At 35.6% G+C, this 27,866-nt stretch overlaps 1 protein-coding gene and 1 pseudogene across 3 annotated transcripts in view; both read right to left on the bottom strand.

The window, feature by feature from the left end:
• The window catches only part of GRIA4 (glutamate ionotropic receptor AMPA type subunit 4), a 543,339-nt gene that overhangs the window by 407,712 nt on the left and 107,761 nt on the right, over window positions 1-27,866 (bottom strand). The window lies entirely within an intron of this gene.
• LOC132493233 (60 kDa heat shock protein, mitochondrial-like) lies at window positions 18,382-19,721 on the bottom strand (annotated as a pseudogene).

Below are 27,866 nucleotides of genomic sequence, written 5' to 3'. Positions count from 1 at the left end.
GATGACATGATACTATACATAGGAAATCCTAAAGATGCCACCAGTAAACTACTAGAGCTAATCAATGAATTTGGTAAAGTTGCAAGATACAAACTTAATGCACAGAAGTCTCTTGTAGTCCTATACACTAACAATGAAGATCAGAAAGAAAATTAAGGAAACAATCCCACTCACCATTGCAACAAAAAGAATAAAAAACCTGGGAATAAACCTACCTAAGGAGGTAAAACACCTGTACTCAGAAAACTATAAAACACTGATGAAAGAAATAAAAGATAACACCATCACACAGAGAGATATACCATGTTCATGGATTGGAAGAATCAATATTGTGAAAATGGCTATATTACCCAAAGTGATTACAGATTCAATGCAATCCCTATCAAATTACCAATGGCATTTTTACAGAACTAGAAAAAAAAATTAAAATTTGTATGAAGACACAAAAGACCTCCAAAACTCAAAGCAATCTTGAGGAAAAAAAACAGAGCTGGAGGAACCAGACTCCCTGACTTCAGACTATACTACAATGTTGCAGTAATCAAAACAATATGGTACTAGCACAAAAACAGAAATATAGATCAATGGGACAGGACAGAAAGGCCAGAGATAAACCCACACACCTATGGTCAACTAATCTATGACAAAGGAGGCAAGGATATACAATGGAGAAAAGACAGTCTCTTAAATAAGTGGTGACAGGAAAACCGGACAGCTACATGTAAAAGAATGAAATTAGAACACTCCCTATCACCATACACAAAAGTAAACTCCAAATGGATTAAAGACCTAAACGTAGGACTGGACACTATAAAACTCTTAGAGGAAAACAGGAAGAACACTCTTTGACATAAATCATAGCAAGATCTTTTTTGACCCACCTCCTAGAGTAATGGAAGTAAAAACAAAAATAAACAAATGGGACCTAATGAAACTTAAAAGTTTTGCACAGCAAAGGAAACCATAAACAAACTAAAAGACAACCCTCAGAATGGGAGAAAATATTTGCAAATGAATCAGCAGACAAAGGATTAATCTCCAAAATATATAAAGAGCTCAAGCAACTCAATATTTAAAAAAACAAACAACCCAATTAAAAAATAGGCAGAAGATCTAAATAGACAATTCTCCAAAGAAGACATACAGATGGCCAAGAAGCACATGAAAAGATGCTCAACAGCACTAATTATTAGAGAAATGCAAATCAGAAATACAATGAGGTATCATCTCATGCTGGTCAGAATGATCATCATCAGAAAATCTACAAACAAGAAATGTTGGAGAGGGTGTGGAGAAAAGGGAACCCTCCTGCACTGTTGGTGGGACTGTAAATTGATACAGCCACTATGGAGGGCAGTATGGAGGTTCCTTGAAAAACTAAAAATAGATTTATCATATGAACCAGCAATCCCACTACTGGGCATATACCCAGAGAAAACCATAATTCAAAAAGACACATGCACCCCAATGTTCATTGCAGCACTATTTACACTAGCCAGGTCATGGAAGCAACCTAAATACCCATCGACAGACAAATGGATAAAGAAGATGTGTTACATATATACAATGGAATATTACTCAGCCATAAAAGGGAATGAAATTGGGTCATTTGTAGAGATGTGGATGGACCTAGAGACTGTCATACAGAGTGAAGTATGTCAGCAAGAGAAAATTAAATATCATATATTAATACATATATGTGGAATCTAGAAAAATGGTACAGATAAACTGATTTGAATGGTAGAAGTAGAGACACAGATGTAGAGAACAAATGTATGGACACAAAGGGGGGAAAGCCAGGGTGGGTTGGTGGTGCTGGGATGAATTCAGAGATTGGCATTGACATATATACACAAATAACTATAAACTAGATAACTAAAAGAACCTGCTGTATAAATAAATTAATTAAATTAAATTAAAAACAAAAAATTCTAATGAAGTCCTTTTGAACTGTAGTTAACTTTGGGATACTTCAAAGGGCCCCTGAAACATCCCAAAGAGCGATATTAAACTAATTAGGTTCATTTGGTATGCTAAAGTACATGGGAACTATTGTCTAATGAATAATAAATATTCTTATGTTATATTGTATGGTAAATGCTATAAATATAGATATTCTAGAAATTATGTGGAATTCCTAAAATTCTGAGATGCCCTGGTAAAATGTTATCAGTCATAATTCTAGTTATTTTCTTAAACTGTTGTATGTCACATCAGAAACCAAGTTTGTTTTTCAGTTGCATTGTAATCAGATTTTAAACGTGCCTTTTTAAAGCTTTTGTCATTATAGACACAGTTTCACTCTAATGCTTTGCAAAAATGCTTCCTTTTCAAGAAGACTCATAGAAAGTACTTTTTGATTAATACAAGTTTCTGACTTTCTGACCATAATGCTTAACTGTGTAAGAAGTGGAAGAATTCTAATGAAAAACCTGATGGCTTCCTAAAAAGTTAACAAAAGAACAAATTGAACTGGTAAATATGGTTATAATTTTTTTGGCTTCTATCTGAAAAAATTACGAGTTTGAATCTGTGTTTTCCAGGTATAAGGAAACCTTCCCCTCAAACTTATTATGACTTACAGTAATTTGGTAAATTATACTTTTGTAAGCAGAATTGAAACATTTATCTTTTCTCTCTATCTGCTCACTCCAGAGATAGGAAACTCTTAGGTTCCCAATAGCTTTATCAGATAAATTAGGAAGGACACCTCACTAACCGTTACAGAAATCTCCAGGTATTTTGGAGCCTTGAAAAGGGATGAATTCACCTAGATCTGTTAGGCGAAATCTGTGATAAGCCCTTGGCGTGAATTTCCTAGTACTGAGAGGTCTTTTAAAGTCCAGTCTGAGACTCATTATAAAAGTTTCAGCAAGCAAAAAACCTGTATGATCAAGTATAGTAGGCTAATTTTATTGAAACCAGGCTTATTTTGCAAACAAATTACTCTTAATTTGGTTATGTTTGGTATAAACAAGGGTAACTTTAGAGAGAAAAAGATTATATTTCAGTGAATATTAAATTCCAATTTTGTTAATGGAGGTCTGTATTTACTAAGACACACCTCCCAGATAGTTCCTTGCTGTTATGTTATGTTAATGTAAAGTTTAATTGAATTATTTAAAGGACACTCTAAGTTTGTTTCTGAAGCTTATCTCAGTAATCTATCTTCGAATGAATGTCAGATGCCCCACGACCTGCAACCAGTGGATTATGCATACTGGAAAAGACATAATTTAAAGGACTATCTCCAACTTAGATGGAAGGACCCTTATCAGGTACTCTTAACTAGCTCATGCACAGTGAAACTAAAGGGAACTGACTCTTGAATTAATTTCCACTCACAAAGGGCCCCTGAATTGGACTGGCCTATAGGGGGGACTGCTGACCTCAAACTCACCTTAAAACAATGCTCAAACAGAGGAGAAACTACACTCACACTAGGACGAAAAGAAGACGACACCAGAAGTAGACAGCTAGCCCGAGATCCTGGACCTGACTTGTACGATCATTTATAATGTTTTTTCTGTTTGTTTGTTTCCTTTTTTTGGTTGTTGTTGGAGTATAGTTGCTTTACAATGCTGTGTTAGTTTCTGCCACACAGCAAAATGAATCAGCGATACATATACACACATCCCCTCCCTATTGGACCTCTCCCCCATATCCCACCCAACTAGGCCACAACAGAGCACCAAACTGAGCTCCCTGTGCTATACAGCAGGTTCCCACTAGCTATCTGTTTTACACATAGTAGTGTATTTATGTCAAACCTAATCTCCCAGTTCATCCCACTCTCCCCTTCTACCCCTGTGTCCCCACGTCTGTTCACTACGTCTGCCTTTCTATTCCTGTCCTGCAAATAGGTTCATCTGTATCATTTTTCTATTTTCCACATATATGCATTAATATACAATACTTGTTTTTCTCTTTCTGACATACTTCACTCTGTATGACAGACTCTAGGTCCATCCACATCTCTACATATGACCCAATTTCATTACTTTTTATGGCTGAGTAATATTCCATTATATATATGTACCATATCTTCTTTATCCATTCATCTGTCAATGGACATTTAGGTTGTTTCCATGTCCTGGCTATTGTAAATAGTGCTGCAATGAACAGAGGAGTACATGTGTCTTTTAGAATTATGGTTTTCTCAGGGTATTTGCTCAGTAGTGGGATTGCTGTGTCATATGGTAGTTCTATTTTTAGTGTTTTAAGGAACCTCCATCCTGTCCTCCACATGGCTGTATCAATTTACATTCCCACTATCAGTGCAAGAGGGTTCCCTTTTCTCCACACCATCTCCAACGTTTGTTGTTTGTAGATATTCTGATGATGATCATTCTGACCAGTGTGAGGTGATACCTCATTGTAGTTTTGATTTGCATTTCTCTAATAATTAACACTGTTGAGCATATTTTCATATGCCTCTTGGTCATCTGTATGTCTTCTTTGTTGAAATTCCTATGTAGTTCTTCCGCTCATTTTTTAATTGGTTTGTTTGTTTTTTTTTTTGCTATTGAGCTGTATGAACTATTTGTATATTTTGGAGATTACTCCCTTGCCTGTTAGTTCATTTGCCAATATTTTCTCCCATTCTGTGAGTTGCCTTTTTGTCTTCTTTATGGTTTCCTTTGTTGTGCAAAACCTTTTAAGTTTCATTAGGTCACATTCACTTATTTTTGTTTTTATTTTCATTACTCTAAGAGGTCGGTCATAAAAGATCTTCTGTGATTTATATCAAAGAGTGTTGGTCTTATGTTCTCCTGTAAGAGTTTTAAAGTGTTCTGTCTTACATTTAGGTCTTTAATCCATTTTGAGTTTATTTTTGTATATGGTGTTAGGTAGTATTCTACTTTCATTCTTTTATATGTAGTGGTACAGTTTTCCCAGGTGCATTTATTGAAGGTGCTGTATTGTCTGCATTGCATATTCTTGCCTCCTTTGTCATAGATTGGTTGACCATAGGTGTGTGGGTTTATCTCTGGGCTTTCTATCTTGTACCATTTATCTATAATTCTGTTTTTGTGCCAGTACCATACTGTCTTGATTACTGCAGCTTTGTAGTATAGTCTGAAGTCCGGGAGACTGATTCCTACAGCATGATTTTTCTTTCTCAAGATTGCTTTGGCTACTCGGGGTCTTTTGTGTTTCCATACAAATTGTAAAAATTTTTGTTCTAATTCCATGAAAAATGTCATAGGTAATTTGATAGGGATTGCATTGAATCTGTAGATTGCTTTGGGTAGTATAGTCATTTTCACAATATTGATTCTTCAAATTCAGGAGCATAGTATATCCCTCCATCTGTGTCATCTTTGATTTCTTTCATCAGTGTTTTATAGTTTTCTGAGTACAGTTCTTTTGCCTCCTCAGGTAGGTTTCTTTCTAGGTACTTTATTCTTTTTGTTGCAGTGGTGAATGGGATTGTTTCCTTAATTTCTTTTTCTGATCCTCATTGTTAGTGTATAGGAATGCAAGAGATTTTGGTGCATTAATTTTGTACACTGCAACCTTTCCAAATTCATTGATTAGTTCTAGTAGTTTTCTGGTAGCATCTTTAGGATTTCCTATGTATAGTATCATGTCATCTGAAAACAGTAACTGTTTTACTTCTTCTTTTCCAATTTGGATTCCTTTTATATCTTTCTCTTCTCTGATTGTTAGGACTTCCAAAACTATGTTGAATAACAGTGGCTAGACTGGTCATCCTTGTCTTGTTCCTGATGTTAAAGGAAATGCTTTCAGTTTTTCACCATTGAGAACGATGTTTGTTGTGGTTTTGTCATACCTGGCCTTTATTATGTTGAGGTAGGTTCCCTCTATGCCCACTTCCTGGAGAGTTTTTATCATTAATGAGTGTTGAAATTTGTCAAAAGGTTTTTCTGCATCTATTGAGATGAACATATGGTTTTTATTCTTCAATTTGTTAATATGGTATATCACATTGATTGTTTTGAGTATAATGAAGAATCCTTGCATCCCAGGAGAAATCCCAATTGATCATGATGAATGATCTTTTTAGTGTGTTGTTGGATTCTGTTTGCTAGTATTTTGTTGAGGATTTTTGCATCTATGTTCATCAGTGATATTGGTCTGTAATTTTTTTTATAGTATATTTGTCTGGTTTTGGTATCAGGGTGATGTTGACCTTGTAGAACAAGTTTAGAAATGTTCCTCCCTCTGCAATTTTTTGGAAGAGTTTTAGAAGGATAGTTGTTAACTCTTCTCTAAATGTTTGACAAAATTCACCTGTGAAGCCATCTGTTCCTGTACTTTTATTTGTTGGAAGATTTTTAATTACAGTTTCAATTTCATTACCTGTGATTTGTCTGTTTATATTTTTTAATTCTTCCTGGTTCAGTCTTGGAAAGTTGTACCTTTCCAATAATTCATCCATTTCTTTCAGGTTGTCCATTTTATTGGCATATAGTTGCTCATAGTAGTCTATGATCCTTTGTATTTCTGTGGCATCATTTGTGATCTCCCCTTTTTCACCTCTATTTTATTGATTTGAGTCTTCTTTTTTTTTTCTTGATGAGTCTGGATAAAGGTTTATCAATTTTGTTTATCTTTTTAAAGAACCAACTTTTAGTTTTGTTGATCTTTGCCATTGTTTTCCTCATTTCTATTTCATTTATTTCTGCTCTCATCTTTATGATTTCTTTCCTTCTACTAACTTTGGGTTTTCTTTGTTCTCCTTTTTCCAGTTGCTTAATGTTTTCTTGAATTTTTGTACCTTTGCATATGAATCAAATGTTTTCCTATCATGGGCACGATCCTATGTTAGTTGTAAAATCAATCCAATTGTTGGGTTTGTGGCCAATTATTTTTTCTAGCCCTTATGGGTCACCTTGGTGGTTTTCTCCACTTCAAGGCTCTAATTGGTCAGCTGTTAGGGAATTTTTTCTAGAAGAGAGAATTACAGTCATGTTCAGGCCACTACTGCTATTACTAGGTGGGATCCCCTCACCTAGCTGATTAATAATACCTGCTCTGACCCTGGTCATCAATGTGAATTTTCCTCTATTACCCAAGCTCAATCAGAGCAACAAGCAGAATTTCAGCCAAGGAATAAAACCTCCCATAATTATGGGATGGATTTACCACACCAGGCTATGGTAATTTAAGTTTAAAGGCTCCTATATGCTGGGAACAACTAAATCCTTCTAAGGTTAATCAGTCTAGTAACACTAGAAAACTGAGCTGGGTACCTTATGGACAGTACCAATATATACTTTCCCTTAATGATAAGGATTGGTACAGAACAGACAAAGTCAGATGACCTGAGGATATACTGAGCTACACCTAATGGAAGGTCTTGACTTAAATTCTTAATTGTGAACTTACTAATACTGCTAGATATATTATTTTCTATATTGCCTGTTTCAGAAAATTGTTGTTTCTTAAATTACCAAATGTATGACTCAGCCTCTGACAAAATGATGATATATAGTCCCATATGAGATCAATGATTGTAATATTGTAACTCTACATATGAGAAGGAGCAACAAGAGGGAATATTTTCCTGGATCATAAGAGACTAGTAAGACAGGTGGCTCAGAGAATTCTTGCTACTTGCAAGGCCTAGTCCTGTAAAAGCACATTGAGTGGCCTATCAGTGAAATCTTTGCCAGACCTGGGAATGAGCACTCCTAGAACAAAATGGTCATGAAATGCCCCCTCAAACCATGGTCAAATTTATGACCATGAAGGGGCCCTATCAACTGGAAACCGGTACTTTCTATTTACCTCTATGAAGATTAAATCATGGCCACTGCAGCTGCTGACTTTCAACCCCCTGAAAGGAGTTCAGGGTGGATGTCAGGAATGAGGCACTCTGTGCTCTGGGAAAAACTTGCAGAACAGGCCTTCAGATAGTTAAATACTTTCAGGAGAAGATTTTGTAAGCCCCAATTCTTGCATCTTCTCATACCTAGAGAAACACTAACATCATTGATGGTGACATATGCTTTGGCTATTAAGGAGAAAATTACAACTAAAAGTCAAAATGGAGTAGTTATGGTTCAGACATCCAAGGAAATAGCTAGGTGACACTATGGTTGTGATTTCAGACAAGTCCTTGTATTGCTAAGTACTTGAGTTTTCTGAGCTATGTCAGACTTGGGATGCCACCAGCCACTCTCAAAACAATGTCAGTTGGTAGCTGGTGACTACAACCTTACATTTTAAAGGTCTCCTCTTGGAACTATTACGTTTTTTACACAATGAAATTGTTTCAGATCATACATTAACAAAAGGAAGGGACATGTATAATGACCAATAGCACTTGTTATCTATGTGTTAATACCACATTAAAAGTTAAAACCTGCTTAGATAAAACTAGACAACTGGCTACCTGGCTACAAGTCCCTCCAAAGTACCAGGTCCAGATTGGGTTTCAGCCTTACTCTCCTGAAAAGAAATGAGATCTATTTTGTCTACTCACATTCAAGTTGTCCAAGTACATCTAACTGGATCTGTTAAACCTATATCAATAATATTGAGCTAGTAGAAGAGTACATCAAACATGTATAAGACCATCACAAATGGCTCCATTACTTTGTTCAGGGTAACTGAAGCACTGACCTATCTGGACCAGGATCAAAATTGCTATCTTATGTAACCTGGTTCTTACTCCTGCTTGGCCCCTGCTTATAATAATTATTTTACTGATTTTTGGCCCGTGCCTTTTGAATCTACTTGTACAGCTTGTTCTTTCTAAGGGCACAACAGTTTCCCAGACAAGATGACAGTTAGGCAGAGTTTCCAGCCACTCCTTGGAACAGATCCGGCTGGAAAAACAACAGAAGTCACCCTGGGCCTTTTAAAGAGACAGAGTGAGAGCTCTGTGACCCAACTAGGTAAGGTCTATAAGCCCCTTGCCAGCCTGAAGAAGCTACGGAAGACAGACATTTGCCCTTCATCCTCCCAATAAAGATTTCTTGTGGTTCATGTCTCTCAGGGGGAATTTGAGGTAAGAGATAGATGGGTGTCAGGCCAAACAGCTGAAGTTTGTCCTCTGTGGACAGAAACTCCATAAAAGCAGAATGATGGAGGAGGCTGGGTCCTGCTCAGATAAGAGATAAAAGACCACATATTCTTCATTCTCAAAGTCAAGGAGACATCCCTGATTACACACATGCAGAAAAACTCCTTGGAGGTCGAAAAAGGAGGGGGTGCCATCCCATAGTAAGTAATGTCAACTATCCATAGGCCTCTTCACCAGAATCCATCTTGGCTAAGAGGTGCACATGAACATTAGCCAGACTCATCAAGAAAAAAAGGGAGAAGACTCAAATAAATAGAATTAGAAATGAAAAAGGAGTAAAAACTGACACTGCAGAAATACAAAGGATCATGGGAGATCACTACAAGCAACTAATGCCAATAAATTGGACAACCTGGAAGAAATGGACAAATTCCTTGAAAAGCACAATCTTCTGAGACTGAACCAGAAAAATATAAACAGAACAATCACAAGCACTGAAATTGAGACTCTGATTAAAAATCTTCCAACAAACAAAATCCCAGGAACAGATGGCTTCACAGGCGAATTCTATCAAACATTCAGGAAGAGTAAACAGTTATCTTTCTCAAACTCTTCCAAAATATAACAGAGGGAGGAACACTCCCAAACTCATTCTATTAGGCCACCATCACCCTGATGCCAAAACCAGACAAAATGTCACAAAGAAAGAAAACTACAGGCCAATATCACAGAAGAACATAGATGCAAAAATCCTCAACAAATACTAGCAAACAGAATCCAACAGCACATTAAAAGGATCATACATCATGATCAAGTGGGATTTATACAAGGAATGCAAGGATACTTCAATATACACAAATCAAACAATGTGATAAATCATATAAACAAATTGAAGGAGAAAAACCATATGATCATCTCAGTAGATGCAGAAAAAGCTTTTGACAAAATTTGACACCCATTTATGATTAAAACCCTCCAGAAAGTAGGCATAGAGGGAACTTACTCAACATAATAAAGGCAATATATGACAAACACACAGCCAACATTGTCCTCAATGGTGAAAAACTGAAACAGTTTCCTCTAAGATCAGGAACAAGACAAAGTTGTCCACTCTCACCACTCTTATTCAACATAGTTTTGGAAGTTTCAGCCACAGAAATCAGAGAAGATAAAGAAATAAAAGGAATCCAAATCAGAAAAGAAGTAAAGCTGTCACTGTTTGCAGATGACATGATACTCTACATAGAAAATCCTAAAGGTGCTACCAGAAAACTACTAGAGCTAATCAATGAATTTGGGAAAGTAGCAGGATACAAAATTAATGCACAGAAATCTCTGGCATTCTTATACACTAATGATGAAAAATATGAAATAGAAATTAAGGAGACACTCTCATTTACCATTGCAAAAAAAGAATAAAGTACCTAAGAATAATTCTACCTAAGGTGAAAAGACAAAAAACCTGTATGCAGAAAACTATAACACACTGATGAAAGAAATTAAAGATTATACAAACAGATGGAGAGATATACCATATTCTTGGATTGGAAGAATCAACATTGTGAAAATGAGTATACTACCCAAGCAATCTACAGATTCAATACAATCCCTATCAAATTAACAATGGCATTTTTCATAGAACTAGAACATGAAATTTCACAATTTGTATGGAAACACAAAAGACCCCGAATAGCCACAGCAATCTTTAGAAAGAAGAACAGAGTGGAAGAATCATGCTCCTGGACTTCAGACTATACTAGCAAACTACAGTAATCAAGACAGTATGGTAAAGGTACAAAAACAGACATATAGATTAAAGGAACAGGATAGAATGCCAAGAGATAAACCCATGCAGGTATGGTCACCTTATCTTTGATAAAGGAGGCAAGAATATACAATGGAGAAAAGACAGCCTCTTCAATAAGTGGTGCTGGAAAAATTGGACAGCTATATGTAAAAGAATGAAATTAGAACACTCCTTAACAGCATACACAAAAATAAAGTCAAAATCAATTAAAGACCTAAATATAGGGCTACACACTAAAAAATTCCTAGAGGAAAACATAGGCAGAACACTCTATGATATAAAGCACAGCAAGATCCTTTTTGACCCACCTCTTACACAAATGGAAATAAAACAAAAAACAAAAAAACAAATGGGACCTAATGAAACTTAAAAGCTTTTGCACAGCAAAGGAAACCATAAACAAGACCAAAAGACAACCCTCAGAATGGGAGAAAATATTTGCAAATGAAGCAACTGACAAAGGATTAGCCTCCAAAATTTACAAGCAACTCATGCTGCTCAATATCAAAAAGACAAACAACCCAATCCAAAAATAGGCAGAAGACCTAAATAGACATTTCTCCAAAGAAGATATGCAGATTGCCAGAAAACACATGAAAGGATGCTCAACATCACTAATCATTAGAGAAATGCAAATCAAAACTACAATGAGGTATCACCTCACAGCAACCAGAAAGGCCATCATCAAACAATAAATGCTAGAGGGCATGTTGAGAAAAGGGAACCCTCTTGCACTGTTGGTAGGAATGTAAATTGATACAGCCACTATGGAGAACATTATGGAGGTTCCTTAAAAAACTAAAAATAGAACTACCATACGACCCAGCAATCCCACTACTGGGCATATACCCTGAGGAAACCATAATTCAAAAAGAGTCATGTACCACAATGTTCATTGCAGCTCTATTTACAATAGCCAGGACATGGAAACAACCTAAGTGTCCATCAACAGATGAATGGATAAAGAAGATGTGGCACGTATATACAATGGAATATTACTCAGTCATAAAAAGAAATGAAATTGAGTTATTTGTAGTGTGGTGGATCGATCTAGAGATTATGATACAGAGTGAAGTAAGTCATTAAGAGAAAAACAAATACCATATGCTAACACATATATATGGAATTAAAAAAAAATGTTTCTGACGAACCTAGGCACAGGACAGGAATAAAGATGCAGACGTAGAGAATGGGTTTGAGAATATGGGGAGGGTGAAGGGTAAGCTGGGATGAAGTGAAAGAGTGGCATGGACATATATACACTGCCAAGTGTAAAATAGATATCTAGTGGGAAGCAGCCACATAGCACAGGGAGATCAGTTTGGTGCTTTGTGACCACCTAGAGGGGTGGTATAGGGAGGGTGGCAGTGAGACACAAGAGGGAGGAGATGTGGTGATATATGTATACATATAGCTGATTCACTTTGTAATAGAGCAGAAACTAACACACCCTTGTAAAGCAATTATACACCAATAAGATGTTAAAAAATATTAAAGTTAAGGTAGTTGAGAGTCCAGTGATACATAAAACCTCTGAAAATCATTTGAAATGTATATATTATCAAATTGGACTGTAGAAGTAAGAAAATTATTTTAATTAATTATTATTATTTTTTTTTTGCGGTACATGGGCCTCTCCCTGTTGTGGCCTCTCCCGTTGCGGAGTACAGGCTCTGGACACAGAGACTCAGTGACCATGGCTCACGGGCCCAGCCACTCTGCAGCATGTGGGATCTTTCTGGACCGGGGCACGAACCCGCATCCCCTGCATCAGCAGGCGGACTCTCAACCACTTCGCCACTAGGGAAGCCCTTTACTCTTTTATGTAAATAGAAGTCTGTTCTTCCTTCTATGCTCTCAATGAAATCTACATTTAATCAGAGCTATAAAATGTGCTATAGTATACGCTGGTGTCCTATCAATCTAGGATTTTTTGTAGAACCAAAGCCTTTGAGAATATAGCTAAAATTTTTGCATATGGACAAAGAAGTAGTTGTAATGGATAAGAAATTTACAGAGAAATTATAGACATTGTCTAAGAAAAAATTATGCTTGTTACTATGCCTATTTATATTTTAAATGTAATTTATTATTTTTAATATTTGTGGCAGAGTCCACTAGCATCTATTCACTTCTTCCTGGCACTCAGTTACATTACATTTCTGGGTCTCGCTTACAGTTACTGGTGGCTGAGCAAGTAAGTCTTTCCCAATGGAAATCGAGTAGAAATGATATGAGCCACTTTCAAGCTTGACATATTTCACCTCTTATGTGTACTTTGTACTTTTTCCTGCTAGCTGACAGCAGATGACAGGGGTGGCTTTATAGGATGCAAACACCACAAAATGAAAGGATCCCGGGTCCCCAAACACCAAATAGAGGAAAGCCTTTCTCCCGTTAACTTGAAAACCCACTATTGAGTTACGACTTCTCTTTTCTTCATCTTGAAATATTTGGGTCTTTTTGTTATAGCAACCTATCGTATTCTAGCCAGAACAGAGCTATATTGAGTCCTTTATGCCTGTCTAGTATCCAAATATATTCCATATTCTCAGACCTGGCTCAAATTCACTATCTTCTGTGCAGCCTTCCTATTACTTTTATCCTGATGTAAATGGTTTCTTCCTGATCAGATTTCTTATACTAATCTATTGGCTATTAATTAGAGTGAAACATCTGCCTGTAGGCTTCTTGGCCATCAAAACAGAAAAAGTTCCATATTCTTACTTTCGGTGGGTACAAAATATGCCAGATCATGGATGGAAAGAAAGATTTCTCTAGTGTTAAATTCTAAAATATGTTTCAAACATGGAACTTCTTATAGGGAAGACAGTGATATATAATAGAAAACACACTCAACAACATGCCTGCAACAAATGTAATGAATAGATGCAATAGTATGGTAAGTTATACCATCTTTTGATTGTCATGGTTGGCAGCTCTGCAGGGTGACAAAGTGAAATATAGTAAACAAGTAATTGATGTTTTCCTGCCTCAATCCAAAGATCAGTCTTATACTTATTTGACAACACACTGTTTAGAAATTCTTCATAAGATATAATATCTGTATGCCAGATTTAAAAAAATAAAGAAGAATTGAACAGTTTTCAGTTGTGACTGTGATTGTCATCAAGTCTGACCTCGATGACAGCATGTTCTGAGTTGTTGGTTGATGGCGAATCCATTGCATTTCAGACCAGAAAAGCATTTGCTTTGACTGCTATCATTTTGTGGACATTAGGAAACCTAATCTAGGCTCTATTAATAGAAGGCTTTCAAAGACAACTGATGAAACAGTCAGAATATACACAAACATGCACACACACACACAGATTTCTGGGTCTGTTCCAACTTGCTTAAGATCACAGAGTCATTCTGTGCAGTATAACTGTATTACATTCTAAAGCAGATGTTATCATTGCAGTTGAATAAATATCTTAATTGGCATGTCTAGTTTGAGCAATACAGATTCCTGGTGGATCTGAATAAAATAATTATTTAAAAATACATCCATTAAGATAGGTTTACTAAATATGAACCAATTACATTTTGAAAGACAACTGATGTTATTTTATAATAGATTATACTAGTCTTAGGTCTAATAATATTTAGGTACCAGGTTCAACTGTTGATTGAGGGTGTTGTTAATTTGTGACATATCATTATTCTACTATGGGGACTTGTCCATCATTTATTATAGGGAAATGTCAACAAGGTTATTTAGAAGTGGTATCAGATCATTAAAATGTTAAGAAGTTGAACACACTCTAATTTTGTGACACATATTCTCCAGCACAATATCTTATATATAAAAGTTGCACCAATAACTTTAAGTCTCAGTTATATGTTGATTTGGTTTCTTTTTGTTTTTTAGAATTTAAAGTATTTCACAACTAATTTTTGTAATTCTTACTTTAAAATTACAAAAATAAGATTGAGATCATTAATTCCTAAAAAAGCAAAAAATATTTAATTTTAGTTTATCAAATATAGCCTCTAAATAATGTTTCTGTAAATTTGAATTTGGAAGTTGAGATATAATTTCTACAATTCTCACATAAAAGAAACTCAAAAAATATTTTGTAAAACCTAAATCATGTAGACTTTGTCTAAAGGCCTTTCTAAGTTTAGTGGTTTCTATATTATCATTATAACAAAGAAAATTAGCTTAGCATAGCTGTGCTCACTAAGTACCATACAAGTTCCAAAGCCTGCCACTGCACAAGTTAATTGTTTTCCTGACAGCTGTACCTACTACTGGTCCTCTGGGTCAGTTGCTAATAATTGTTAAATTGTCCTTTTGTTACTTTAATGGTCATGAGCTACTTTAAATTTCCATTCTGGTTTCTGTTTGTGCATCTTTAAAATATTTTATGCCCTTAATTAGCATATATTAATTAATAATCCCTGAACTATTTTCCCGGAGTAATTTAACAACAAACTCAAATTTAAAAGCTTCTCATACAAGATAGAGAAACAGGTAGTTGAAAACTTACTGAAAGCTTGTGTTCCCACAGATCATTCAGGAAAGAAAAAACACTTGCAGTTAAAATTGGAATATATAATTCATGATGGTGTTTTTGTAAATTAAGCCTGGGTTTAATTTATTAAAGCATTAGAGAAAAATTTGAAAGTTCCCATAATCCTATAATTTAAACAAATAATTTCATTTATAAATTTCCTTTGAGTATGTGTCCATAGGTACACAATTAAATGTATTCAGAATGCTTTTCTGTACTATGTTGCAATAGTAACCTGTTACTTAGTAGAAGAGTTTTGCTTAGATTTCTAATGATAAACACTATTTTTATATCTCCATCATGAAATTAAACATCTCATCATATTCAAAAAATTAGAGTAATATTTACCTTTCTAAATTGTATTTAAATTTAATATATGGTTTCTATTTATGAAATCATTTTCCAGTGCCTTTTTTAAACACTGTTTTCATATTTTTTGAGCATTCACTAGTTATGAGGAATGGCCTGAGGTCAAATGTACTTTTAAATCTGGACTGTAATGATTTATTCATAGGTAATTCACTCAAAGCATTTTCAGTGTTAAAAAAAAAACTACATGAAAAAGATTCACTAAGAATGGTAAAGGGTACAAGTAATGCGATTTTTAAATTATGCACAAAAATAGGATTGTTTGAAGTGTTGAAATAATCTTTTTATTGAGAAGCAAATATGAATTGACTTTGAAATCTTCATGTCTATGGGAAGAAGTTTGCATTTCCATTTTTATGATATTTTCCCATTCCAAATAAGATAAAATATTTAGTGAATTAACTGGCTGGCATAGCATGAATAGGAATATGCCTATAGACCTTTCAGTTCCCTTTAATTTATCTTCATTATCTGAAGATTTTACTTTTTCTATCTAGGTATTCTACATATAAATCTCTTGGACAGTTTAACATGAATTAGATACATCAGTTCTTTATTATAGGGGAAAAAATCAACCAATACTTTCCACTGTCCTAGAATGAGATGTTGGCCACAGAGATGCACTGACCAATACGTGTATTCATTTGGTGAGATTGGCTTTCCTGAAAAATAAGAGTAAATTGAAGCCATTTTTCTAATTATTCATAATAACAATTCTTTAGATATATAATGATTTATAACCTATAACATCCATGTATTTTAAAGCTGAATCTTCTCAAAAAATGCTGTCATAAAGGTTAAAGGAAAGAAACACAGACATTTATTTCCAGCCAATTATTTTCAGAATATTTTACTTTTAATTCTCACAAGTTTTCAAAATAAGTGTTATGGTATCCCCGTTTTACGAGGGTGAAAATGCAGTTTAGAGAGGTTTTAAACTTGTCCAATAGTACAGCTTTAGTAAATTGCTGAGCCAGAATAGAATTGAGCCTCAAGGACTATATAGTTCCAAATCCTTAAGGACTGATGATTCATCTTAGAAAGATTATATCAACAAAATTGCCTATAATATGTGGAACATGTTTAATCAATATTTATTTCATTAAATAACCTCTCTTTCTTATATCACCATCCCTGTAATATCTTCTTAAAATCACGCTCATAGAAATAGTGTTCCAAGTTAAAGAAGAGTGTTTTATTGATATTTTCAAAGAGTGGCTTCTATTTTGTTCATTTTCAGTTTTTTTCCCCAAAGGGAATGTATAGGTGAAATCCATATAAATCAAGTTCTATATAATGAGAAAAAGTTTGGACAGACTAACACACAAGTATGTTGTAACACATGAAGGAATAATTTTTCTTCTCTTCATAATTTTATTTTTAGAATGTTGTTTTGAACCAAATTAGGTGAATAAATTTGAGTTACACAGGTCAGAGGTGTATTGTGTATACTTTGACAATAATCTGTCTGCTTTAGCAATGATTCACTATATTGATATTTATGATTTTTCAAATAAATAAACTGATGTTTGCTTAATAATGTGGCTGATAAATGGAACACTGATTGCCATATCAGTAAACAAAGGATGTCACAGTCATCATCGATTGCAGCCACTGCCAACGGTGAGCTGGTGAGCCCTGAGGAAACTCAGGATGTGAAAATACAGGATAGTGGCCCCAGGTAGCTGAGATACATATCATGAGGAATGATTTCAGTGAGCCCAGACTCTTACATCTTCCCATACATAGGAAAGTGCTAAATTACTTAACTTGAGATGTCTAGTTTTCTTTAATTAAAAATAATCTTTTGACATTCAGACCCCCTGCCCTTTGTTGCAAAACTTTTATAATATATAACCTGGCTTCCCTCCTTGCCTCCTTGAAGCAGTTCTCTCAAAGTTACTTGAGATGCTGCCTCCCAGGCTTGAAGTCCTAAAAATTCCCACCAAATAGAACATAACTCTCAATTTTAGGCTATGAATATTTTTTAAGCTGACAGTAGTATATATTTGTGTATGGTATACAATCAAAATATAGTTTCTGCAAATTACTAAGTGAATTATTTTTTTCTCTATCCCCTTCAAGTATGGTTATGCCATTCATTTGTAACATAGGTATTTTTTAGTATTATTATTTTTTGTATTCCCTTTTGGGCTCCCCCTACATCCTGGTTTTATCATATATTTTTGTTTAAGGGTACATCCTGTAAGACAGTGCTACACAGAAAAGTATACTTAAAGAAGTATCATTCCTTTTACATTCTTTCATTTCCATTCCTACACACCTTATATTGGTAACCAATCTCATTAGTTTCTGATTTATCTTTCTGATATTTCTTTTGAAGAGATTAGTGGATAAATGTGTTTTTTTTTATTGTCCCTTTTTTGCTTACATAAAGGATCGCATACTATAGGTACTCTTTCACATATCTTCTTCTTCATGATTGTACAAATGACGTTTTATTTAAAAATACAAAATAAATTATAAGTATGGACAATGAAAATCATCATATATTGTCAACTGAAACTAGTAATTGAGGATTATAGTGAGTTTCTTAAATATCAGACAGCCTTTTCTTCATTTTCTTCAACTGACTTCTCTGAAATTATTGGTGAGAAACATTGTCTCAAGCATCCTGTCATAGTTCATTAGTAATGGTGAAGCACTGTTCTAGGAATTAGAACTTATCACCCCCTATACCACCCATTCCACTGATTTCCAGGATCTTTCTCTTCTTTAGCATCCAATAAAGAAGTTCTTACAACCTTAGTTGGATCAATAATTCCCTTCTCCACCATATTCACAAAAGCTCTAAGCATAACATCATAGCCAACTTCTGAGGAATTTAGCATAATTTTCTCAATTATCAATAATCTTTCAACATCTACATTCTTAACAATGATCAGTACAAGAATTTTGAGTGTTCTTTTAATAATTTCTATATCATTTAAAAAAATCTTCATTAGCTGTAATTAGTGAGCCTAAGGCTGAAATGTAGCAAAGCAGAACACAACCCCCTCCCAGAACAATGTTTTCTTTAACAGTAACTCATGGAACATCAAGGGCATCTGTAAATTTTTTTTCATTCACTGCAGCATAACTTATTTAATTAACCTTCAGCACAGCTATTCTACTGAAAATTTTGCCAGAGTCCACTCAGTTTTTCCTTTTCATATTCTTTGGTTATGATATCTGACTGCTCATTGATTTCTTGAATATGTTTTTCAATTTGAGACTGTTAACTTTTTCCTTTTAAGAGCAGAACTTCATTTTTGGCCATAATGACCTCTCCAACTTTTCCTAAGTCATGATTCTGAAAATCATCATCATCATGATTTAGGGTCAATCTTTCTTCTCTGAATACTGAACCACCAGTAGCAATAGCCATGTTTTTAAGCAGGTTTTTTTTTTTTTTTCTATTGTCACAAACACCTGGAGCTTTGACTTCTACAATCTGAAGACCAACTTTTAGCCTATTCAAAAGAAGCATATTTAGAGCCTCTCCATCAACAACTTCAGCAATTATTATCAAGGGCTACAATGAACATTGGCAATTTCAAGGGCCAGTATAATGAACTAGACACTTTCTTTTTACTCAATAGAATACAGGCATCCTGAAATACACATTTCTGATCTTTTGATGTATACAAAATATGAAGAAATATAAACTTAAACTCCAACTTAATAATTTAATAATTTCTAGTTCATTGTTCGGGGGTTTTCTATCCTTTAACGTGACTACACCATTTATTCCAATCTTTTTCATTGCATTGGAAATTACATTGTCAATTTCTTTGTTCGCAGAAATCTTAGCAATCAGCAATTTCTTAAAGGGTTGGTACAAGTTTAGACTGTGTCTTAACTTTAGCAATTACAGCACCTATAGCTAACATTACACCTCTTCTGATTTCCACTGGCTTAACACCTTTGCTAATCTTCTCTAAGCCGTCTTTGGTAATAGAGTATATCAGTAGGGCAGCAGTGGTGGTGGGCCTACAGTCTTTTCATTTGTATCATTGGCAATATTTTTAACAAATACACTTTTTCTGTCTCTGTGAATGTCTGCTTAGGTCTTTTTTCTTATTTTGCCATTGGGTTTTTGATTCCTTTTTCTTCAGTTTTAAGAGTTCTTTATGTATTAGGGATATTGGCTCTTGTGTTACACATTGCAAATGTTTTCTCCCAGTTAATAAATTGTCTGTAATATTGCTTATGTTATTATCTTAGCTTCTTTTTTTAAACTTTCACTTTCACGTAGTCAATTTTATCAATGTTTTCTTTCATTTCCTCTAGAGTTTGTGAAATAGAAAATATTTTCCTATTTTGAGGATAAAGAGAAATTCATCCCAGTGTTCTTCTAGTTCTTGTTTTCATTTTTTTAAATATTTATATTCCTGATCTATTTGGAGTTTATTTTGGTATATGGTTTGTGATATTTATCAAATTTTATTTTTTTCCAAATGGCTACCCAGTTATTCTACAGCCATTAATTAAAAAGTCCACCTTTGCCTCATGATGCCCCACAGATTATCTTGATCATATAATAAGCTTCCTTATGTATTTGAATCTACTTCTGGGTTTTCCATTCTGTTCCTCTGTTCTCTTTATCTATTCATGTGCCAGTACCACACTATTTTAATTACAGCTACTTTGAAGTATATCTTTAAAGCTTTCTATCTGGCAGGGCTAATATCCTCTCATAGATTCTTTTTTCAGTGTTTTCCTGCCTCTTCTTGTATGTTTATTTTTCCATATGAACTTTATTATTAACTTTTTATTATTTTCTACACCATAAAAACCTTGCTAATATTTTGATTAAGAATGAGTTAATTTTATAAGTTAATTAAGGGAAAACTGACATCTTTATAATGTTGAATAGTCTCATACAGGAAGAGGGGCTGTCTCTTTACTTGTTCAAGTATACTTTTACATCTTTCAGGTATGTTTTAAAGTTTTCCTTATAGAGGTAGCACATATTTCTTTTTAAGCTTATTCCAAAATATTTAATCTTCTTTGTTGCAGTTGTTAAAGGGGTTTTCTCTACCCATTCATATCTTTCTTAGATTACTTAAGAAACTCCCAGCAATCATCCATATCTTCCTTCAATCCTTTCTCTACACCAGATCCAGGGTGATCTTTTAAAAATGTAAATTTGTTCATTTTCTTTCAAAGTCCTTCAGAAGCTTCTACATTAAGAGGAAGACCAAGTTCCTAGCTAGGCTTAACAAGTCTTCCATCTTCTGGCCTATACAGCCACTTATCTGTGGACTTTGACCACACTGGCCATTTTTCTTTCTGTGGGGCCTTTGCTCCCTACTCCCTCGCCTGAAATGTTCCTCTGCACTTAACTACTATTCATTCACCTAGTGACCTCTTAGTCACTTCATTACTCAGATCCATCACTATCTTGAGTATATCTTTCTTGATCCCTAAATTCAGCGAACATTTTGCAAGCTCTCATAGAACCTATAATTTTTATTAGCATTCCCTGCAATTGGAATTAAATAGTTAATTAGGTTATAAATTGATTAATAAAAACTTATGGAGAAATAATTATTTCTTTGGTGGCTGCCAGAGAGTGTTGTGTATTATAGACCCTCACAGAATGAAGAAAGTAAATGTGTCCTTTTAAACAAGTATTACATGTTAAGTTGTATTAAATAAGTATTTATTATATTTACAGAGTTAGAGCTATCTCTAAGCTTTTGAAATAAATTAGATAACAAAGACAAATTTATAATTATAAAATATCAGTGAAGTTTTTGGTTCTCTTCTTTACTTTTTTGAGTATTTGTGCAAAATCAATTAAGTACTGGTAATTCTATTTTATTTTATTTCTTACAGAAAAGCATTGTCAGCACCTGAATGTACTATGACTAAAATATTAGATGAAGTATAATAGATTAGTCCTATAAAAATTCACAAGAAACAGTTCATTCTTTATACATCCCAATAGGCTTTGGAACCTAATGCAGAAAAGGCAGAAGGTAATGGGTTTGATAATTTGGCAAATTAAAAATAAAGCCAGAGTCTTAATTTTCTTTTATGTTTGTAAGTGCATCAAAAAGTGAATTTATTTTTTCAGAAATGTAAAATATTTAAAAGGAACATTTAAAAATAATCTATCATTTTGTCTCCATTATGCAATAACTACTATTTCTGTTTACCAATATTTATTTTTTGGTGCACATAGGTTTAAAATAGTTCTAAGAAGAGTACACTTAAAAATGGTACTCTGGAAGAGTCATGCAGAGTGTGGGTCAAGATGGCAGAATAGGAGGACCTGGGGTTCACTTCTCTCCACAAGTACATCAAGAATGCATCTACAAGTGGAACAATTCACACAGAGCACCTGCTGAGCACAAGCAGAGGACTTCAGACACCTAAAAGAGCAAGAAAAGATCCTCACCTAACTGGGTAGGACAAAAGAGAGAAAAGAAAGAAAAGGAATAGAGGAAACAAGATTAGATCCACACCTCTGGCGGAGGAGCTGAGAGGTTAAAACAACTGGAGAGGCCCCCTCACTGGCAGCTCGATCAGCTGAGATGGAGGGAAGCTTTGGGAGCTATAGGAGGAAATTGTAGCAGCTGTCCTGTGGCAGGTAGGACAGAGAGAGAATTTGACGGACAGTCTATGCCACAGTTTTGGGCACCCCAGCCTGAGACAGGGGTCTGCCAGTACTGGCAGGGGTTGGATGCTGAAACATGGGGTTTGGAGAGGAGACCCAAGGAGAGGACTGCTGTTGGCTGCATAGAGACAGCCTAAGGGGATGGGAGTGAGGAGCTCCACAGCCAGGAATGCTCCTGGAGGAAGCACAGACTGCAGTGGAAGGCATCAGTGCTGAGTAGCACATGAAGGGCAGGGCCACCATCGAGGCCTCTCTCTTCACACACCAGCCCCTGCTCCATGGGCAATGGGAGGAACTCTCACCAAAGCAAGCACTCGTGACTCAGTCAGTCATCGCCTCTTGACCCCCCAACCTAAGCGAGCAAGAGTGACCCAGTCAGTAGCTGCATGTCCCATCCCACCAAAATGGGCCATCAGGCCCCCAGTCCCTGCCTTCACCCCATCTCTCCTGGGTGGGGAGCAGATGCCTGAGGGTGACCCACATACAGAGGTGGGACCAAAACCAAAGCTGAGTCTCAGGGGCTATGCGACTAAGGAAGGAGAACTGAAATCTCTCACTGCACCTTCACATGCTGCAGATTAAACCCCTGTGATCAGCTTGGTAAACCCAGCAATTGCAGGACATCTGAATGGACAATGGGTGCTTCCACAACTGAGACTGGTCTAGCTTTAGCAACTGTAGACTTTGTGAACATGTGTACATGAAAGTAGGGCCAGATCAGAGTCTGAGCTGCCCCTACAGTGCCCACAGTGGGTCCAGAGATCTACTAAGAGGTCTTGGAGGGCCTCCAGGGGAGGCAGGGTTTGGCTGTGGCTCACTGTGGGAGCAAGGACACTGATAGCAGAGGACCCAGGGAATTTTTTAACTTATTTATTATTTTTATTTCTTACATTTTTTAACATATTTTTTATTTCTTTATTTTTATATTATTTTTTGTTTTGGGGGGTTTGATTTGGGGAGGTTTTTTGGTTGTTGTTGTTTTTGTTTTCTTTGATTTTTTGTTTGGGTTTTTCTGTTTTTGTTAGTTTTGTTTTTATTGTTTGTTATGGTTTCTGGGTTTTTTTTTTCCATTGTTTACTTTGTTTTTGTCTTGTTTTTCTTTTTTTTTAGGTTTTTTTTTATTAGTTTCTGCTTTATAACAAAGTGAATCAGTCATACATATACATCTGTTCCCACATCCCTTCCCTCATGCATCTCCCTCCCTCCCACCCTCCCCATCCCACCCCTCCAGGCGGTCACAAAGCACCGAGCTGATCTCCCTGTGCTCTGCGGCTGCTTCCCACTATCTATCTCCCTTACGTTTGGTAGTGTATATATGTCCATGCCTCTCTTTCGCTTTGTCACAGCTTACCCTTCCCCCTCCCCATATCCTCAAGTCCATTCTCACGTAGGTCTGTGTCTTTATTCCCGTTTTTTATCGTTTGTCTTGGTTTTTGTTTGTCTGTTTGAATGTTCTGTTTTGGCTGTGCCACAAAGCTTGTGGTGTCTAGGTTCCCCTGCAGGGAACTGAGTCCTGGCCACTGGACTGCTAGGGAATTCCCAGCCTCAGGGAATATTAATCAGTGTGAGCTCTTCTGGAGGTCCCCATCTTAGTACTATGACCCAGTTACAACCAACTGCCTGAAAGTTCCAGTGCTAGAACACCTCAGGCCAAACAACCAGAAACACAGGAACACAGGCCAACCCAACAGCAGAGAAGCTGGCTAAAGTCATGCTAAGCTCACAGACACACCAAAACACACGGCTTGACATGGCCCTGCTCACCAGAGGGACAAGACAGCTCCACCCACCAGAGGGCAGGCCCCAGTCCCTCCCACCAGGAGGCATACATAATCCCTGGGACCAACCTCACCCACCAGGGGCAGACACCAGAAGCAAGAAGAACTACAACCCTGCAGCCTGTGGAAAGGAGACCACAAACACAACAGACAAAGAAAGACAACAAAGAAATATGCTGCAGAAGAAGGAGCAAGATAAAAACCTATAAGACCAATAAAATGAAGAGGAGACAGGCAATTTTCCTGAAAAAGAATTCAGAGCAATGATAGTAAAGATGATCCAAGATCTCTGAAAAAGAATGGAGGCAGGGATCCAGAAGATACAAGAAATGTTTAACAAGGACCTAGAAGGACTAAAGAACAAACAGTGATAAACAATACAATAACTGAAATGAAAATACACTAGAAGGAATCAGTAGCAGAATAACTGAGGCAGAAGAAAGGGTAAGTAAGCTGGAAGATAGAATGGTGGAAATCACTGCCATGGAACAGAATAAAGAAAAAGGAATGAAAAGAAATGAGGACAATCTCAGAGACTTCTAGGACAAGAAAAACTCACCAACATTAGAATTATAGGGGTCCCAGAGGAAGAAGAGAAAGAGAAAGGGACTGAGAGGATATTTGAGGGGATTATATTAGGAAACTTCCCTAACATGGGAAAGGAAATTGTCATCTACCTCCAGGAAGTGCAGAGAATCCCATACAGGATGAATCCAACAAGGAACATGCTGAGACACAAACTAACAAAACTTAAATACAAAGAAAAATATTTAAAGCAACAAGGGAAAAACAACAAATAAGATACAAGGGAATCCCCATAAGGTTATCAGCTGTTTATAAAGAAGAAACTCTACAGGCCAGAAGGAGTGGCAGGCTATATTGAAAAGGAAAAACCTACAACCAAGAATAATTTACACAGCAAGGCTCTCATTCAGATTTGATGGACAAATCACAAGCTTCAGAGACAAGCAAAAGCTAAGAGAATTCAGCACCACCAAACTGGCTTAAAAACAAGTGCTAAAGGAACTTCCCTAGGTGAGAAACACAGGACAAGAGAACAAAAGAGGAAGGGAAGAAAAAAGATCTACAGAAACAAACCCAAAACAATTAAGAAAATGTCAATAAGAACATACATATTGATGACTATCTTAAATGTAAATGGATTAAATGCTCCAACCAAAAGACACAGACTGGGTGAAGGGATACAAAAACAAGACCCATATATATGCTGTCTACTAGAGACCCACTTCAGACCTAAGGACACATACAGACTGAAAGTGAAGGGATGGAAATAGATACTCCATGCAATACTCATATCAGATAAAATAGACTTTAAAATAAAGACTGTTACAAGAGACAAGGAAGGACACTACATAATGATCAAGGGATCAATCCAAGAAGAAAATATAACAATTGTAAATATATGTGCACCCAACATAGTGAGCACCTCAATACAAAGGCAAATTCTAACAGTCATAAAAGGGGAAATCAACAGTAACAGAAAAATAGTGGGGAACTTTAACACCCCACTTACACCAATGGACAGATCATCCAGACAGAAAACTAATAAGGAAACAGAAGCCTTAAATGACACATTAGACAGATAGACTTAATTGATATTTATAGGACATTCCATCTGAAAGCAACAAAATATACTTTCTTCTCAACTGCACATGGAATATTCTCCAGGATAATCACATCTTGGATCACAAATCAAGCCTGGGTAAATTTAAGAATATTGAAATCATATCAAGCATCTTTTCTGACCACAACACTATGAGATTAGAAATCAATTACAGGAAAAAAAAGAGTTAAAACTACAAACACATGGAGGCTAAAAAATATGTTACTAAATAATCAATTGATCACTTAAGAAATCAAAGAGGAAATAAAAAAAAATATATATATATCTAGAGGCAAGTGGTAACAAAAATCCAGTGATCCAAAACCTATGTGACACAGCAAAAGCAGTTCTAAGAGGGAAGCTTATAAGAATACAATCTTAACTCAAGAAAAAAGAAAAAATCTCTAATAAACAACTTATCATTACACCTAAAAGAAACTAGAGAAAGAAGAACAAACAAAACACAAAGTTAGTAGAAGGAAATAAATCATAAAGATTAGAGCAGAAATAAATGAAATAGAGAAGAAAAAAACAATAGCAAAGATCAATGAAACTAAAAGCTGGTTCTTTTAGAAGATAAACCAAACTAATAAATCTTTAGGAAGACTCATCAAGGAAAAAAAAGGGAGAGGACTCAAATCAAAGATTAGAAATGAAAAAGCAGGAGTTATAACTGACACCACAGATATACAAATATTATAAGACAATACTACACGCAACCATATGCCAAAATAATGGACAACCTAGAAGAAATGGACAAATTCTGAGAAAGGTAAAACCTTCCAAGACTGAAACAGGAAGAAATAGAATACATGAACACAATCACTGTAAATTCAATAATTTCACAATTACTGAAATTGAAACTGTGATTAAAAGTCTTTCAACAAACAAAAGTCCAGGACCAGATGGCTTCACAGGCAAATTCTATCAAACATTTAGAGAAGAGTTAACACCTACCCTCCTGAAACTCTTCCAAAAAATTGCAGTGGAAGGAACACTCCCAATATCATTCTACAAGGCCACCATCACCCTGATACCAAAACCAGACAAAGATATCACAATAAAGAAAATCACAGGCCAATATCACCAATGAACATAGATGCAAAAATCCTCAACAAAATACTAGCAAACTGATTCCAACAACATGTTAAAAGGATCATACAACATGATCAAGTGGGATTTATTTCAGGGATAACAGAATTCTTCAATAACGGCAAATCAATCAGTGTGATACACTACATTGACAAATTGAAGAATGAAAACCGTATGATTACCTTAATAGATGCAGAAAACGCTTTTGACAAATTCAGCAACATTTATGGTAAAAACTCTCCATAGAGAAGGCATAGAGGGAATCTACCTTAACATAATAAAGGCCATGTATGGCAAACCCACAGCAAGCATCATTCTCAATGGTGAAAAACTGCAAGCATTTCCTCTACAGCAGGAACAAGACAAGGATGTCCACTCTCACCACTGTTATTCAGCATAGTATTGGAAGTCCTAGTCATGGCAATCAGAGAAGAAAAACATATAAAATGAATCGAAATTGAAAAAGAAGATGTAAAGCTGTCACTGTTTGCAGATGACATATACATAGGAAACCCTAAAGATGCCGCTACTAGAGCTAATCAATAAATTTGGTAAAGTTGCAGTATACAAACTTAATACACAGAAATCTTGTATTCCTATACACTAACAACGAAAGATCAGAAAGAGAAATCAAGGAAAAATCCCATTTACTGTCACAACAAAAAGAATAAAATACCTAGACATAAACCTACCTAAGGAGGCAAAAGACCTGTATGCAGAAAACTATAAGATACTATGAAAGAAATAAAAGAGGACACAAACAGATAGAGAGATATACCATGTTCTTGGATTGGAAGAATCAACATTGCAAATGATTATACTAACTAAAGCAATCTATAGATTCAGTGCAAGCCCTATCAAATTACCTATGGCATTTTTCACAGAATTAGAACAAAAAAAATTACAATTTGTACATAAACACAAAAGTCCATGAATAGCCAAAACAATGTTGAGACAGAAAATCAAAGCTGGGTGAATCAGGCTCCCTGACTTCAGACTATACTACAAACCTACAGTAATCAAGACAATATGGTACTGGCACAAAAACAG

The sequence above is a fragment of the Mesoplodon densirostris genome, chromosome 7 (genome assembly GCF_025265405.1).
Source record: "Mesoplodon densirostris isolate mMesDen1 chromosome 7, mMesDen1 primary haplotype, whole genome shotgun sequence".
NCBI lineage: Eukaryota > Metazoa > Chordata > Mammalia > Artiodactyla > Ziphiidae > Mesoplodon > Mesoplodon densirostris.
The sequence above is the reverse complement of the archived record's forward strand: the minus strand, read 5'-3'. Positions and strand labels throughout refer to the sequence as shown.